The sequence below is a fragment of the Cyprinus carpio genome, chromosome A17 (assembly GCF_018340385.1).
Source record: "Cyprinus carpio isolate SPL01 chromosome A17, ASM1834038v1, whole genome shotgun sequence".
NCBI classification, from domain to species: Eukaryota; Metazoa; Chordata; class Actinopteri; order Cypriniformes; family Cyprinidae; genus Cyprinus; species Cyprinus carpio.
This window is the reverse complement of record NC_056588.1, coordinates 9,358,072-9,377,289: the sequence shown is the minus strand read 5'-3', so window position 1 is coordinate 9,377,289 and position 19,218 is coordinate 9,358,072. Positions and strand designations below refer to the sequence as shown.

Here is a 19,218-nt window from a genome sequence, read left to right as displayed (position 1 = left end):
ACGGATACAATAGGTGCCTACGCACCTTCGGTGCTTGGCCACTAATAATAGACCACTTTCTAATAAAATAAATGAGCATTTTCTAATATTAGTCACAATGCTATCAAAAAATGGATGAATATTAGTAACACCAGCAAAACAAATCTGAGATTTTTGTTCACGCATTAGTACAACAAGGCTAAGCTAGGTAGAATTCAGATATGGTGACTAGTTAAACATACTGTTTTTGACAATAAATGCATTGTATTACTAAACACTATTTGTTTAATTGTAAATTATTTCATTCACAAGCTTACTGATACATGCATCATTTAAAATGAAATGCCAACATGGAGGCCCTATGCTACAGAGTTTATGAAGTGTTTAAATACACAGTTATTGGGAACACAAGCCTATTGTAAACTCAAACCATGTGTGTGTTTAATCTAACATTAAATCTAATATAAACACAGCAGGCTCCCCATACACACAAGCTCAGTGTCTATGTGTCTACCTCTCTAGACAGGGTTTTCATGGAGATTTATTCTGTGTGTGTGGAGAGTGGCAGAAATTGATGAGGGACGTTCATCTACATAGCTTGCTTACAGCTGTCAGTGAGCACTTCATTACACTGATAGACTGATTAACCCCGGATCTGAAAGTTAAAGTGTGCATGTGTGTGTGTTTCCACCAGGGGAGACCAGACAGCTCAAAGTGTCTGTCTCCTTCCAAGAGAATCATTATATTTCATCTACTGCGGGCCATTAGTCACTGTCGCTTTGGCATGATAGTGTGGTGAGAAAGAGACGGAGAGAAAGACGGACCGAGAAAAATAGAGAACACTTCTTCAATAGACTTGAAATCAGTGTAATTGATTCATGAACAATTATGAGGACCAACTATCCCCAAAAGGACAGCAAAATCTAAAATCAGTAACATTGTGGGACGCAGCCAATGGTACAAGGAAAACAGAAACATGCTGAAAAGGGATAGTTTACCCAAAATGAATCATTAAATCATCCTTTAGTCACATCATGTTATTCCAAACCACTATGACTTACTTTCTTCTGTGCAACACAAAGGAAAAATACCTCAACGTTTTTTTGTTTTGTTTTTTTAATTCAGTGAAAGTCAGTGGATTTTTGGACACCATGATGACACCACTGACAGAAAAGATCATTAACTCACTATAAAAACAGTGGAAGTCAATGGAGAGACCACACCATAATAGAAAAAAAAACAAACTTGTGTGTGTGTGTGTGTGTGTGTGTGTGTGTGTGTGTGTGTGTGTGTGTGTGTGTGTGTGTGTGTGTTGGTGTGTGTGCGTGAGGTTACTGGGGTGAGCTCATGGCCATGAGGATGTGTGTGTACTTGTGGCCATGTCTCTAATAGATATGCTAATGCAGTCATTCTCTCCACTTCACTCTTTTATTCTCCCAATTAAAGCAAACGCCTAGAAAAGAATAATTAAGTCATGCATGGGCAAAAGACTGCTACAACGCTGCTCTAATGAAACATTATTGATTTCCTTTTTACCCAGTGTTGCTCACGCACGCACGCACGCGCACACACACATTTACATTTATGCATTTAGCAGACGCTTTTATCCAAAGCGACTTACAGTGCATTCAGGCTAACATTTTTTACCTACCATGTGTTCCCTGGGAATCGAACCCGCAACCTTTTGCTCTAATGCTCTACCACTGAGCCACAGGAACACACAAAAACACTATCCACACACACAAACAAAAACAAATGTACTAATGGAAAAATCACTCACAGGGACTCCTTTGACCATTGTGAGGCCAGACCAATTAGGACACCAACAACGGGACAGAATAGATGCACCACACGACAAAAATTAGCAATAATACAGGGACTCTGTGTGTGTGTGTGGAGGCCAGATTTTTATGGCAGATCTGAAGCCTAATGAAACTGAGAGTCTGTATTTGAACTGAGCAGCCAACACACAGAGACATGCACTATAATTATCCATCAGTGATCTCCAGTGCTCCTACTGGCAGATGAAGGGGTGGACGGTTTATGTCTGGACAAATGAAACAAAATTAAGCTTGAACAAAAGCACTATGTAATTGTCAGACAATTCCGCAGACACAGGCCCTCGCAAATCAATATGGCTCCAATTAAAATATGCTGCAGCCAATTAGACCTATTGAGATTGTGCTGTGGAAATGATGGGGTGCCTTTAAAGCCCTGATGTGTGCATTTACACAGACCGAAGCCTGTAATGATTCACTCATGCACAAAACAAGTCTGATTGTCCAGGTCATCGAGACAAACCTCTCTAGACATAAGGGAAATAGGATTACAGAGACCACAGTCTTCTCACAGATGTCAAGCAATCCTTTTTTTTTTTTACTGTATGTTTTAGGGCATAATGTGATTGGGATTAAGATTCAAATAATAAATAATGTTATTCATCATATGTAGGCAGTTTTAAATGCTCTATCTCAAAAGTAATGAACACTTTAAGAAACAAAAAAGTGTCTTTTCTACTTTAACTTGTTGGAATAATTATTTTGAAAATTAATTAATATGCAAAACAACTTAAAAATACACTTTATGTGGCAACGTCTACACTACTGTTCATATATTGAGGGTCAGTAATTTTAGACAAATTAATACTTTTATTCAGCAAAGATGCATCAAATTGATCAGAATTGACAGAATGAGATGTATAACACAACAAAAAATGTATCACAACTTCCACAAAAATATTAAGCAGCACTAATATTATTTGATGATGATAACAACAAATGTTTCTTTAGCACCATATCAGCATATGAATGATTTCTGAAGGATCATGTGACACTGAAGACTGGAGTAATGGCTGCTAAAAAAAATTCAGCTTTGCCCTCACAGGAAATAAATTGCTTTTTACAATAGTTTTACTGTATTTTTGAACAAATAAATGCAGCCTCGATGAGCATAAGAGACTTCTTTTGAAAACATTTTAAAAATCTTACAGACTTGCAAAATTTTGGTAGTGAACTTGATCATATTTTTAAGGGTTTGAGAGAATCAGCTACAAATAATTCCTTAAAATAAATTTTTAATATAACCACATTTTAGTAGAACAATAATAGTTTTTATATCTCATTGTCTGAAACTACAGCAGAGTGGGCTAAATAATGAATCTATTTTTTTTCTTTTCTTTTCTTGACGGTTCTTGTAAATTAAGCTGTTTTCAATTGATTGATTTAAACTGTACTACCAAACCAATTTACTAAAACTATTCATTGATTTATTTAAGGCCTTGGAAAGAAACAGTAGATGACAAAAGTAAAATGTGCTTTCTAAATGAGCTATTTAGATATATTAGAATTTAGCATGTTTTAAAGGGATAGTTCACCCAAATATGATAATTCTGTCACTATTTACTCACCCTCATGTTGTTCCAAAGAATTTCTTTCTTCTGTGGAACACAAAAGAAGATATTTTTAAGACATTAGGGACACAGAGGACATTTTAGAGTGTCTTAACAACATTGTAATCCATTATAATATATATAAAGATAAATATTAAAAAACACAGGGAAACACAGTTAGAATACATATTATATGGGACGTTCACATCTAGAAGATATACTTAAGATGCCAACCAATAACCAGTGCTTAGTGTAGATCTGCTGTGGTATATCAGACTGGCTAAGAAATGATGAGAGAAAAGATGAAAAAGGAGAGATGAAAAGTGCCAGGAACCTTAATAATAAAAAAAAAAAGATTACATGTTCTGTTTTATACTGCTCTTATTTTTTGTTTTCTCTCTCTCTCTCCATTCCTCCCCTCCCACCCCGGGTCGCAGAGAACGAGAGAGACCATCATTTATGATTTAAGGCCGAGGCTTCATTTGAGACACGTTTCCACATTTTCCTTTTACCCAGTCAAGCGGCTGGTTAACAAGCACAAGATTAAAAACGCATTTCTCAATAAACATCCTGGTCACAGCACTTAAATGGACACTGCATTGAGATCGAAAGCACATTAGTCTAAATACTAAAGCCCTCTCACTGCGCTTTCAATTCACGAACTGTCCAATGAAAAACAGAATTAGACTCGACGGCTATCACCATCTAATGGACTAATAACAAAATCTGATAAAAGCTGTTATCAGGCACAGAACTGCAACACATAGGACGAGGGGGGGGGGGGGCGGCTAGAAAGAAAGGAAGAATAAATAAAACTTACTTACGGTAGCAAGCGTAATGGTTTTTCACATAGGGGAAAAGGGTAATTTAAACAAGTACATTTTGTGCTTATTGAGCTTGTTTTGTCTCGTTTGAGACCGAAAATGGGCCAAATCCTTTTTTCTTTTGAGAATGAGGAAAAAAATGCAGTGACAAAGGCGGGGTATAAAAGAAAAGAAATATATAAAAGCCCAGGCCGGGCTTGCTCTGTTCTCAGTGAACAAGCACTAGCACATACACACACATACACACACTACCTTTCTCTTGGTGTAATTACATGAAATTAAAAGCATGTGGCTCTTAATGCACTTGTTATTTTGAAATAGAGCCTCAATACAACACACCCCCATTTTCCATTTCTTCAATATTCAATCTCTATTTCTTAGAGTGATGCCACTTGTGACCTCGGTTCAATAGGCCGCCGACATGCATATAAAACTCCCCAGAAATGAAGAGTTTAGACAGAAAACAAAGAGTTAATCACTCGTGCATCTCATCTTTGCCTCTTCCCCCCTACTTATTTTTCCTCGTCCCTTTAATCGATTTTACGATAAATTAACTGCATTTTACTTTACAGAACAGACTCCATCAATGAGGCGGGAGAGCAGGGGGCATCGGGTTACAGTACAGGGAACTGACTCGGCACTCTGAGCATATGCGATTAGGCCCCATTAGCCAGAGTCTAATTAGCCGAGGGTTATGTTGATATTTCAAGTGCTGTTTTATTATGGTGTTTTGTTTCCGAACAGCATCTCCAAAAACAGCGCCGGGAGACGCGAAAAGAGAGAGGAACGGGTCAATAGAAAGTCATCCGAAAAGAGAATGCATGATAGTGGAGAAGGGAGAGGAGGAAGAGAAATGGAGAAAACGAGCGAAAGGGAAATGAAAGCCCTCGGCTGAGAGAAATTAAATTGATCTGCTTGAGGTGCCACATTTAATTGTTAGGCAACAGAGGGACATGACATTTTACCTCCTCTCTTACTCTCTCTTCCACTTTTGCTCACTCTTTCTCTCTCTCTACTCACATTAGCTCACCGCATCGCCTCAAATTCTCTTGCTGGAGGCAGACAGTCTACCACACGCTGTCTCCTTGTCCACACGTCCAAACCATCACCCCCCCCCACCACCACCACCGCCCCATTCATACACACACTGGACGTGACCCTGACTCATCCTTCTCTGCCCTTCTCATTCAAACTCTTGTCATTTTCATCACTTTTCAGTTCTTGCATCCTCCTTGTGTCACAAACTATTACTATCAGAATGTTCTGACATGTTCTGTTCTTCTTTCATGGGAAACAGAGTAAAATACAGAATAAAAAAAGAGACTGTAGCTGCTTTAAATATTAAGAGGCTCATTATTCTAGAATGACATTTTATGCTTCTTTTGTTTTTTTTCCAACCATCCAGCCGGCTGCTAAGAGCAGGGTATTCAAAACAATTGAGTTCATTACAATCAATTATTGTATGATTCATCAGATAAGATAAACAGAGCAGTTCATCACACACACACACACACACACACACACACACACACACACACACACACACACACACACACACACACACACACACACACACACACAAACACTAATACACAAAAGCACAAACATGCCAGACCCTTGAGCTCTCTCTCTATGTACTGTACACATTTTTATCAATCTAAAATATCTAAAATATTTTCAATATATTAAATCAGGCTATATTATTAATACGTTTGCAGGCTATTATTAAATCTAATCAAGAGCCTTAATTACAAAAAATAATAATTACTAAATATAAATAAGCATTTTTAAACTTAAATTAGAAGCTAAACATTATAACTTTACAATAAGAACATATACATTATCATTCGTTAATTAAAATTGTTTTACAACAATTATTGTTTGTTAATGACAATATAATTTCCTACATAGGACAAGTGGTTTAGAAAATGGATGGATAATATAATATAATATAATATAATATAATATAATATAATATAATATAATATAATATAATATAATATAATATAATATAATATAATATAATAAACTAAATTAAAAAGTCAGAATATATTTATACATTTAACCATGATTAATAAATGCTGGAAAATACCATTCAGTTCACTGCATTAACTAATGTCAACGTGTGCAACCTTATCGTAAAGTGTCACCAAGATCAGTTTCATACCAGATTGGCAATTACTTCGTCTTTAACAGAGCATCTATTTGTCAGAATGGCAAATCATGGAATAAAACCCACGATCAAGACAAGGCCACAATCCTCAGTCTGTTTACAACAAAGAGAATCAAGCGTGCGGCTGGTTATGTATTGCTGGAAAGCGCCTGGGGGGCTATCAGGTGTCTGCCCTCTGCACACAAACTCCTCGCAATCCAAAAGATGCTGTCCACCAAAGCCCGCCATGGATCAGCCCACAGCCATGACAGAACCCTTAATAAAATGCTTTTGATGGAGAGTGGATGGAAGTGTTTGATGCATAGAGATGATGTTTCTCACTTGGGAGAATAACTACAATTCATCTGGTGGCAGCATTGGGCATCTGCTTTCAAAACCCAGAGTTTGAAGTTGTTTTTCAGCATTAAGGATAATATCTTGAATAATTGGATCCATTTAAAAGGGATTTACTGTAATATAAGTTGGAGAAAATCAATAGCCTAGAGTACATAAGTTAGTGTGATAATCAAAAGTCTCTGATGAGAAAAACTAAACATAACCCTAATTTTACATTCTGTGTATTACTATAATTTTCTCTGGGCAAAAGTGGTGCAAATGCTCTGTAACTCAACATTTATGCACTATGCAATAAAAAATTACAGCGAGAGAGAGAGAGAGAGAGAGAGAGAGAGAGAGAGAGAGAGAGAGAGAGAGAAGAGGTAAAATCAATGGCTGGTTCTTCTGTCCACCAGTTCCCTACAATATTTGGTTTCTTGGGGCATATTTGTTTCCATGGAGGCTGAGCATAAAGGCCATTGAATCGAAACATCAATTCATTATCTCAAAGAGGCAGCTCCTAAAGCACCAGGCTCTTCCAGGAACAGCCTCACCTCAGGACCTGCATCACTGTAACCAGAGTGCATATGAAAATAAGAAATTAATGCATCCTGATTGATCGACGCCCTTTCTGATCTATTTCAGTTTCAGATTAGAGAGGATACAACACTTGATTTTGTATTTTTTTTTTTTTTTTTGTGAAACAAAGAAAGAGTTTATTGAAAGCATATACAAGAAGAAAAAGGTGAGCAAAATTTTCCAATTTAAATGAACCATGACAAGAAACTTGCTGAAGTACACTGTAGCTCACTATAAATTGGACTTTAAACTGATTTCAATAATAATAATAGGCAATGTAAACATTACCTGAATATCACACTCTAGGGACTTGTGTGACATTACAGTCATTACAGATACTTTATATAAGGTTGCTTTCATAGTATAAGTATATTTTCATAAATATCTATAAATAGATATTTATTTTATATAAAAATATATAAATTATTTATATCAATATCTAAAAATTAAAAACAATATCTACAAATACTTATATATTTATATTTTATAGTATTTATATTGTATCTAGATTTAAAGAAACCTTATAAATATATGCTGTATAAATGCATCTATCTATCTATCTATCTATCTATCTATCTATCTATATATACATACACACATACATACATATATAGGTGAATTATTTATATAAAACTAAGATCTAGACGTGTATTAAGGGTTAAAGTCAATAAAAATCCCTGTGCCAATAGTTCTGTAGTAATCTGATCAATAAAGACTTCATCGGTAAGTAATAATGGATGGGGTGAATGAAGCCCATTACTGTCATTATGTGGCTTGTAATTATCGTAATAATGTGTAATTATTGATTCATGATTGTGTTTTAGACTCAGAGTCGGCAGAAATGGAGGTGGGAGAAAATGTTAGGATGTCTTAGCCATGCAGACAGTCGCGGTGGAGTACAGGCGTCTGTGGGCAACCTCCGTTGACATCCATCCGTCCATTTCAGCCACCCTGCATTCATTTTATCCATTCGTATTACTTCTCTTCCATCCATTTCACATTTGCTAATCCAACTCTTGGTTCATGTTTCGGTCTCTGAAGGGCAATGCGGCACTGGGATCTGACATGGACCTTATCGCCAGCCGGTTCATCCTCCATTTACAAATATTTCTTTGTAAATAACATATCGTGTTTTTATGTAACATCCCAGTGGGAAGACGGAAGACCCTCTTGGGGTGCAAAGCTGGAGGTCAGTATTGAACTCGGAGCATCTGTCTGGGAATTCGTAGAAGGTTGCCAGTCTGTCAGATCAGAGACCAGTTTGGCATTTTGTGCTATTGCGACATGAAGCAGGATTAGGTTTAGTGAAGCAGATATAAGACATAACCATCTGTTTGGTGTCTTGACTTGGGACTCGAGAGCGTATGTGTGTGTGTTTTTAGGACAACTGGATTCCTCAAGAAGGCCGCAGCCTTGACAGTCCCAAAGGGGGGTGGGGGGAACACCTTCTGTTGCTGAGGGCGACAACCCTTCCCATAAACCCCCCTCCGTCCCCAGTCCCTTGTTACCCCATAATGGACGACGCATGTCATCAAGACCAAAGGAACATCCCTAAGGACCCCTCTGGGGCTGCCCTCTCCCTGCCCGCTCTCCTTGACTTTTGCTGCTTAAAACATAATAAATAATCCTTCATTTGACATCCACTGAAATTGACTAGAGTTTAAACCTCATCATAACAGGCAAGTCAAGTCTGAATGAACAAGCAACAGACTGCATTTAATATTGGAATAAAGTGGACAACAAAACAAGATGTTGAATACCAGTTAGTTCTGCATGATAATTTGTGAGTGAAAACAGAATACTGGTTAGTAAATAACCATGTTGAAGTCGGTTTAGGACTTTATAGCGACAACAAAGTCTCAAACGGCTTAAAGGGGAGCAATATTGCCCGTCTCTTTGGATCACATTGAGCTAGAAAGTCTTTGCCAAATGTGTCTAATGAAATACGAGTCAGGCCTTAATAGTATGGAAATTACACACAATAACACTCTGGACACCACAAACCGTTGTGGGAATGTGTGTGTGTGCCCCAATGCTAATTGTGTCCAATTTGGGCAGTCGCCACCTTGGACTCAGACTGCGACATATTAGCTTCATTAGCAGATTCAATGTAATCACCACACTCTAAAATAAACAAACACAGTAACGAAAGCCAGCTCTCAGTCATCCTGCCAACGTACGCCAGCCAGCGCTGCAGCTTTTAAGGCCTGCATTTACATGCAATTATCTTCTTATATAATTAAGCACATTCGCTTAACGAGTACCTTGCGAACGGATGGCGCAAACGAAAACCTGAAAGAGGGAGAAAGGGAGAGTGAGAGAGAGTAATTAGATGTTGATATGTCTGTGTTAATGGAGGAAATTAAATAACATACGGGATTGAATAGGTGAAGGGAGAGACGAACAGGAAGACGCTGATCGAGAGGCAGGGTTCGCTATCCAAACAAACCAAGGTGGCTCATTACATACACGTTGAGCAGAACTAACATCTAAACATTAGCACAAAAACAGGTAAACTCTGTCAATCACACATCTCATTTACTGCAAAAAGGGAAAGCGGTGGCTCTCACTCTCCTGTCAATGCCTTTTGCTCCGCCTGCCGTACCTGCGGCTCACCTCCAGCCAAGACCTGCTCTACCACAAAGCGCTCCCTTGTCATGTCCCAGTGCCATACTGTCACTACGCAGGTCGCCTCCCTCTCCCCTTCCCAGTCAAACTGACCTTTTCTTACAGCCACATAATACCTTAAACCCCTCAAAGGCAATGGCATTGTGCTGCTAATATGGGTCCTTCAGCAGACCCCAGGTGTAAAATATAATCCAACCGGGCCAGGCAGGGTTCAAAGCCTTGTCTGCTTTTGAATGCCTGCCAGAGTCCTATCGCCATGATTGCCGTAGCTCACGCTGAAAAGACGATACAAACTATGCGCGTCAGTAAGAATATCTGTCCGCCTTTGTTCCACTGAGCCTGTTGAACACTTTATCAGCCCTGAGTGCGGATTACCTCAGGGAGCACCCAAGCTTTCTATCCCCCCACAACACGAACATGACACCCACCCTCCACAATGCAAACCTACCGCGTCCTCCCAGGACTAATTGGCGATGTTCACCTTAGGATCAGGAGGAGTCAGGCATTGGAGAGTCAGCTGTTGCGTTTAAGAGCAGAAAAGTGGTGAAAAACTGCCTGTAAAGGGGATAAAGGGGAGTTTGAAAATCTTTTAGTGTAGTATTTCTGAGAAAGCTTGTGTTGGGCTTTGAAACCTTGACTTCATATGTTCTGTACACTTTCTCTGAAACTCTTTTTGTGCTGCCGTCCATAGTGTTGACAGGTAAAGGGACATTCCCAGAACATTCTGGAGCAGGAAACAGAATGAATGGCTCCTGTGAGTGTTGAGGAAGCCATGAAGACTTTCAGAACTTGGTTGCAGTGCCCTCATCTGGTAAACGGAGTAACTGACTTTGACAATTGCTGTGTTCATCAATGTATAATGGAGATTAACACTTCACAAAATAAAATGGTACACCAGATAGAGCTTGTATACATTTTGGTGAATAAATCAGGTATGGGGTGATTCTTCAACTATGAGCATTTGTGAACCTGTGAACTAAAATAAACTCTCTTAAAACAATAACATTCAAACTAGGTTATTTTATTTATCTACTAACAATATCCAACATTGAATATACACATACTGACACACAGGACAATATTTATCTTGATATTTCTTGTCTTTCTTCACACATCATGTATCAGAATTAATTCTCCGTGGTAACCAAGTATACTAACTTCACAAAAAAACTTCTAGGCTGAACTGTGGGTTGTAAAAAATGATGGTCATAAATGTCTAAAAACTAATATAAATAATTTTTCCCCACACAATAAATACTGAAACTGTTTTTTTTTTGTTGTTGTTGTTTTTTTTTTTTTTTTTTTTTTTTTTAATTGAAAATATTGTTTATTAATTATTATACATTTTTAAATGTATATATATAGAGAGAGAGAAATGTAGTAAAAATAGATGATTAAGACATGAAAAATGTCAAAATCTGTTAATTGGTTTTAATAAAAATCAACCTCTGGGACATAAAGCGCCTGTAGCTGATGAAACACGTATTATGTCTTCTCATACTGAAATTTATTCACAAAATGCATACTGAATTCTCTTCAAATGTGTAAATATTAAGAAACACCACTTTTGTGATCAAACTTTGTAGAAAGTTCTAATACAAAGTTCACATCATCAAAAATCAAAACTACTGTAGAATAGAACTCAAAAGTTTCTGTGGGACTCACAGTCCAATTTTACATGAGACACCATTGTAAAACGATCAGTAGCTGTTCATTTGTTTTGTGAATACAAGCAATGTACCCCAAGTAGAATTTCTGCCCTCTCCTCTTTTTCTCCCATTTTCTCCATCCCCGTCTCCCCTCGTTCCCCACCGGGAAGGGAGACACTCCAAGGTCTTTCATTTGTTCTGTTATTATGCCCCCTCTATGCTGGCTCATTTTTCACCCAGCTTACATAAAGTATTGATATTGATTTCTTGTAAATGCTGCTGCAATAGACGGTCTACAGTTCTTTTGTGATTGTTCTGCTTTACCTGTGGGTAATTCATATCAGCTGTGCTGAGGGCAGGCCCTCTGTGCCAGAGTGTCCAGATCGAACATGCCAGCACGGCCTGCTTGAAGACATCCATCATAATCACAATTGAATGTAAAATCTAGGTACAGGCTTCGAAACTACACAACAGTGCAGTAAAACTGACACTAGGTGTATGTATATATATATACACACACACACACACACACACACACACACACTTATATATTACAGGCCTACTTTGTGTTACTGGACCCAGCTGCAGTGCGCCAGTTCAATCAATTGCTTGCTTTCCCTATAAGCAACAAAATCTCTCACAGTGCTGTATTTATTCTCTGGAGTCCACAGAGAGCTCCTTAATGCCATCGGATGATTTAATTTGTGTCCCGTAAGCAAATGACTGTCAGTTAATATCATCTGAATAAGCCAATAGGGGGTTTCAAGGGGTGAATTACAACATGGAACTCATCTGGCAGCCGTAGACGCCAGCATATCCCAACAGCGTATACACAGTCAGCTGCAGCTATGGTAAAGAAGAGCCTGAGGCTACATTGCATTGGTTAGCAAGGCAAACCTCTTCACCTGAGGTTAATGGTTGAGGTTGGGCTTATGGATTTACATTCTTAAAGTAATATTTCAGGTTTAGATCAATCAATTTTTTTTTATTTCTCTTTACAAAAAATAAATACATTTTGACTCCTCCCTAGTATTCTTATATTAAATAAGTAAAAACCAAGGTAATGGTGAGGCACCTACAATGCACTCTCAGAAAAAAAAGGTACAAAAGCTGTCACTGGGGCAGTACCTTTTCAAAAGGTACACTTTAAGATACTAATATGTACACTTTAGGTACTAATATGGACCTTTAAGGTACCAATATGGACTGTTTAGGTACAAAGGTGCGCCTTTTGAAAAGGTACTGCCCCAATGACAGCTTTTGTACCTTTTTTTCTGAAAGTGTGGAAGTGAAAGAAACCCATTTCTGAAGGATTTAAAAGAAATGTGATGCTTGAAATTGTATTTTATTAACATTAATAAACAAACTTTAATAACATTAATTCTTCTGTAAAATCTGTGTGTACTGTTTATGGTAAAAAGTTGTTTAAATCATTGTTTTTATAGCCATTTTAGGGCAAAGCATTATCATGGCAAAGTAGTAAAATTGCATATCTGTGTAATGGAGTTCTTACCTTTGTCTTTTATTTTCTTTTTCCAGAAAGAGATTTAAACATCTAAAAAATTGGCACGTTGTTCAACAACACTAATCCACTGATTGCACTGTACTTCTATCCCTCACAAACTTGTTTTTACTCCAGTCAAAAATTAAAGGGAAATTTCACCCAAAAATTAACATTTTATTCATTTACTCACTCATTTACTCATCCTCCACATGCCCCAAACCTGTATGAGTTTCTGTTTTCTGTTGAAAACAGAAGATTATATTTTGAAGAATGTTGCTAACCAAACAGTTGACTGAAACCATTGACTTCAATTATTTTTTTCTTTCTTTCTATTTTTGGCTACCATCAACTGTTTGGTTATCAACATTCTTAAAAATGTATTCTTTTGTGTTCAACTGAAGAAAGAAAGTCATGCAGAACAACTTGAGGGTGCGTAATTGATGACAATTTACATTTTTGGGTGAACTATTCTTTAAATATGGCGCTACCTTGACTAAGGTCTATAAGAGCTTTTTAACCTTTTGTACTAGAAGAACTTCCTTGGACCTTTTTTTTCCCTAATATTTGATTCTCAGAAGAGCACCTTCTAGGATTATTTTATGAGCAATCATCAGGATTCATTACTTTGACAGGATGTGTGAAACAAGATGGAGTGTGACGGCTGTGCTTTGAGTGGGCCATCCTCTTCTCTGCCTCATCCTCCACCTCTGTCTTTCCACGAGGACTTCGTCTGCTTTAATAGGACAAACCCATTGAAGTTCTACAGGAGACCATTTTGCAGATTGCGCTCATTAGATCCGTTCATTCTCTGTGCCAAAGTGATGATCCCACCAATCAGATCTCTCAAACTCTAGGAGCTTATATAACCTTGGTCACCATCCAGCTCTCTCTCCATCTGGCTGCATTAGACCGCTCCACTTTACAGCGCACTCGTTTTCTCATGGAGTGCATTCGCTTTGTCTGTCACGGCCGTGCTAAGATCTCTCTAGCTCTCTCCCACCCCCTCCCACTTCCTCTCTTAACTCATTTTTTTAATCTCTGTGAAAATGCTGAGCTCCTGCCTGTTATTACCAGGGTGGCTGTAGGCCGATAGACAGCTGTGTTTGGGCCACTTGTTCCTCAGCTGTGGCTGATTGCAGGCCTCGTGCTCAAGTGTGTGTGTAGAGGCCTGATCATGCGGCCGACTTGCTGCCACTCGCCCTTCTGATGTACGGTTCAAACACCGGCAAATTGACGTTAATCAAATAATGCAGAGGCCCAGAATCAAGCTTGTAACGTCCCATTTCAGAGCCATGAAAGAGCGAGACGGAGAGCGAGAGAGAGAAAGAGAGGGGGTTCTTTTGATTTTGCCTGCTAAGGGTACGGATTTTGAGGCTTGATTTAATTTCCTTATGCGGAAGAGAGCAGCACCCACCGTTGTTCTGCACTTAGATTGAATAAGGCGGTTAGCTAGCACTAGAGTGAGAAGTACTACTCAACTCCATGGCAGGCCTGATTGTTTGGAGATATATCTACATCAAGCAAATACCTCAAGAGTACAGCAGCTTATTGACTAATGCAGCTCTCGGAGGATGAAATTAGGTACTGTTCATTATGAATCAGTCCGGTATTTGAGCAATTGACATTCATGAACTCTTCATGAAGATGCGCTATTACAGGCCTAGAGGATGCTCTCTTGTTTAAACTTGAATTATGATTATGTACTTAAAAAAAAAAAGTTTGCAGGTAGTCGGCCAAAACCCTGTTGGGCTATCCTGGAAAGTGTCTCAGCTGTTCAAATACCTAGAAATTTTATTTGTCCACAATGTAAAAACAAAAAGAAGAATTTTAATGAAGAAAACAAAAAAATCGCAAATAACACACTTAACGTGTTACTACTTATAATAATAATAAATAAATTCTTGAGACAAGATTTTACGTAATTATTATTAAATATCACTTCACTTTAATTTTTTTTTTTTTTTTATATATATAATATTAAGACCCAAAGTGGTAAAACCAATTTAAAACAAGGTGAATAATCTGCCAGTGCAATAAAAAATACAGAAATATATTCTTAATAATAATAATAACAATAATAATATCTTAATATCTTATGCAGTGTTTTAACAGCTTAAACTTCAAGAGCATCTTCTTGTAAGGATTTTTAAATTCTTTTCCTGGAAAACAAGCAATAAAAAAATAAATTAAGAAGTCATTTTTTACAGTATATGTAGAATAAACAAACATAACCAAAGACATAGGCTACACTCTAAAAAACACTGGGTTAAAAACAACCCAATTTGGGTTGTTATTAACCCAAGGGCTGGGAAAAATTAAGGACAGAACCCATCTTGGGTTAATTTTACCCAGCAAATTGGGTTGTTTATTTAACCCAGCATAATGGGTTGATTTAACCCAGCTATGTTTTTTTTTTTTTTTTTTTTTTTACTATATTAGTAGCTTTTTTTTTTTTAGCAGATTTGCTTAAATCCTCTAAACTTTTCAAAAATACTCCACACAACCACTGTTTGCATGATAACTTCCTTTTTTTTCTCCTTTATTTATCATTTACAGCATTGTCGTTTTTAATAGGCTAAACATATTGCCCATATTTAACCTCGTTTAACAAACATTAAAAGTAAAAATTAAACGTTAAACAGAAGTAATTTACATGTTATTAACGAGTCTCTGTTATTCTGTTTCCACCGTAGCTGCGCTGCATCGCGCTGGTTCTCGTGCCCGAGCTAGAGTCGTGTTCGACGGGGAACTGCTCATGGCTAAGACCGCCGCCCTGTGTTTCACTCATAGCCGAAATATACAGTGACTGCCTTTATAACCTGCCAAAAAACAAACAGTAAACACACACGAAAAAACAAACTAAAAAACAAAACACACACATCCCCCATCTATATGAATAAAATCGTTTATTTTATGCAAAGCATCAGGTTTTTCCATCACGTGAAAAGACCGCGACACCCGTTAAAGGCGAGTCATACTGCGCGCCATGTTGCTCTGCATAAAATTGAACGATATACAGCACATTAACGATTTTATAGATAAAATAAAATGTATACAAACCTGCATTTTACAGACGAATGCATCAATTCGATGGGACTTAGAACTGCTAAATAACTCAACCTCTGGGTTACGTTTGACCCAAGATCTAATACAAAAACTACCCAAACATTGGGTTGTCACATTTGGCCCAGGAGCTGCAAAATAACCCAAACACTGGGTTGTTACATTTGACCCAGGTGCTGGGTAACAAAAACTACCCAAACACTGAAAAACTAACCCCAAAAAATGACCCAAAAGGCTCAATCCAGCATTTGGGTTAAAAAAAAATAACCCAGGATTTTTTAGAGTGTATTAATACTCAGACAAACAAATATGAAGACACACAAACTTCTAAAACACCAGCTATATAAAAAAAGCACCAAGTAGTTGTATAAGTACTGTGCAACGGGTGTGATTTCTACAGCGTCTGAATTCCTCAGAAAGCCACAAAAATCCCATCAAATAAACATGAGGTGCTCAGCAAACAACGCCCAATAGTCTTATTCCTCTTTAATAAAACTACTTCCACTGGCTGTACAGAGGCTTTAATATTGCCTTAAATATTAAACGAAAGAACTCTGGGCTCATCTATTTTTCATTTATTGGGTACAAATGTAAGACATCATCAATCTTAGATAAATTACTGACATTTTCATCTCAAATAAAAAAGGGTACACTTTATTCCGAGGGAGAAAGAATTGGCCACCACCACCTTCAGCAGCATTATAAGCGTCTGGGGTGTTTGAGAAGGCAGCAGATTTTTATTTCAAAACAGCTTCCTGAATTTAACCATTTAAAGCAGAGCAACACTGCAAATGGCCCTTAGCATAATAACCTGCCAGACTCTGATTTTATGATAAGCGTGGAAATTTCAGTAACTACAGAAGGGTTTTGGGACAAGATGTTTTCGCGTCTGTGTCAGTGAGTTACGAGGCTACGAGGGAAAAAATGGAGGCCTTTAAGATGTAAACCTTCGCTTATTTCATATCGGCTTCGGAATAATAAATTATAAGACAATTATGTGGAAATATTTACAAATGATGGTGGAGGAGTGAACTTAGCAGCGTGTGAATTCATTAGTCATTTAATACAGCCATAATTATATTGTGTTTGAATCGTATATTTCTGAAAGGTGAGATCGGTCAATGTAGGCCTGAGGGCAGGCGCGGTGTAATTACAACCTGATATACAAATGGGGCCCGTAATGGGGGAACAGTCAGCCGCCTAGCCTGTGGTGACCCCACCAGAGGATTACCATACAGAAGGGGTGAGCCTGTCTCTCAAAAAATGAAGGGGAAAAAAAATCGTGGTCTCTCAATCCAAGGCCCTGGGGTTCAGACAGCTACCCCCCTACCTACTAGCTTCACATGGCTAGTGAACTTGGTGCAGGCAGTGACATTAATCTGAGCTGCGTGCTAATCCGTCATCGCACAGGTATACAGAATGTTGGGAAAATGGGTACAAAACCAGGCAGTGGGATTTATAACGAAAGCTACGACGTGCTCAGTTAATTCACAGCGACGGTGCTGACAGGCTACTGCCACATGCATAATTCACACACTAAAGATGGAGAGAGCAAGAGAAAGTGACACGTACACACATTCACACAAACCTGGCATTATACCCAGGCCCAAATCTCTACGTCTAGGCTTCTTTCCTCTAATTTCCTCAGCAGGATGGATGAATATTTGTTTATCATTCTCTCTGCCTCTCGCCTCATTTGCATAGGTAGATTGAGATACAGTGTGAATAACGAGATGTGGGGTGAAAGGGAACATGGGGTTTGTGGTTGATGAATCATTCTCTCTGGCTGGAGCTGCACTTCTGTAAATGTTTGATTAGTTGTAAATGGATTACTGTTAGATTTTGAGGTTGGTAGGTTTTAATGTGGCTTTTGCATTGGTTCAGTGCCAGGCAACGGACTTCCCCAAAGGGTACCAAACCTGCATGCCTGTGTTTACTCTAGGTGTTTGTAGCTGAATCTAGGAAATGCAGTCCAAAAAAATAAATAAAATGGTATATACAGTAGTGTGTGTATTCTTAATCAGCATTTTTGTCATGATTGTCAGTAAAATATTTAAAATATAAAAATAAATATAAAACCACATTGAAAAATAAATTGGACTCTATTTGAGAAGTAACACATCGCATTCAATACACAAAAAAACTGCATATGATAAAATTGCACACTATATTAAGAATAATTGCGGAAAATATACATTCAATATTTTAATTTATGGACTATTTCTTAATATGTGACCCTGAACAACATTAAATGTCAATTTTTTCGAAAATCTGGAATCTGAGGGTGCAAAAAAAATCCAAATACTGAGAAAATGGCCTTTGAAGTTGTCCAAATGAATTCTTAATGCTTATTACTAATCAAAAAATTAAGTTTTGATATATTTACGGTAGGAAATTTACAAAATATCTTCATGGAACAAGATCTTTACTTAATATCCTAATGATTTTTTGGCATAAAAGAAAAATCGATAATCTTGACCCATACAATTTTTTTTTTTTTTTTTTTCTATTGCTTCAAATATACCCCAGTGACTTAAGACTGGTTTTGTGGTCCAGGGTCACATATTAATGTTCAAGATAATAATAATCTTTAAATATTCTTACCCCATTGTTAATTTCTCTTGTGTAATTTTTTTTTATATAATATTTAGAGATGCATGTGCTTAAATCAAAATGCAAGTGTTTGCAAACTAAGACTAATTAACTTAATTCAAGATATATTTTCAGAAAGTAATATATATATATAGTAGTCTTATATATATATATATATATATATATATATATATGTATATGTATATGTAGTCTTATTTGTAAGGAAAATGCACACACACACACACACACACAAACACATACAATACAAAATGATTAAGAAAAATATACAAATGTGCCCTACAACTCTACATAAATGTGGAAAAACTGTACAATTTTCTAACATTCCAAAATGCTAGAAGACTGAAATATCAGGAGTGCTACAAGGATCCATTCAAGCCAGGAATCTCATTTAATCTCTCACCTGCCGTTACCTGCTTGAGGAGACAAGTAATTAGAGAAGTCGAAAGATATTTTTCATTAACTGAAGTTTTGACACCTTTGACCGTTAATCTCATTTTTACTCC

The 19,218-nt window shown here is 37.4% G+C and overlaps 1 long non-coding RNA gene across 1 annotated transcript in view; it reads right to left on the bottom strand.

The window, feature by feature from the left end:
* The window catches only part of LOC122148147, a 112,189-nt gene that overhangs the window by 20,025 nt on the left and 72,946 nt on the right, over positions 1–19,218 (bottom strand). Inside the window, exon 4 of the long non-coding RNA XR_006162126.1 lies at positions 3,386–3,415. This is a non-coding gene — a long non-coding RNA (uncharacterized LOC122148147). The remainder of the gene's footprint in view (positions 1–3,385; positions 3,416–19,218) is intronic.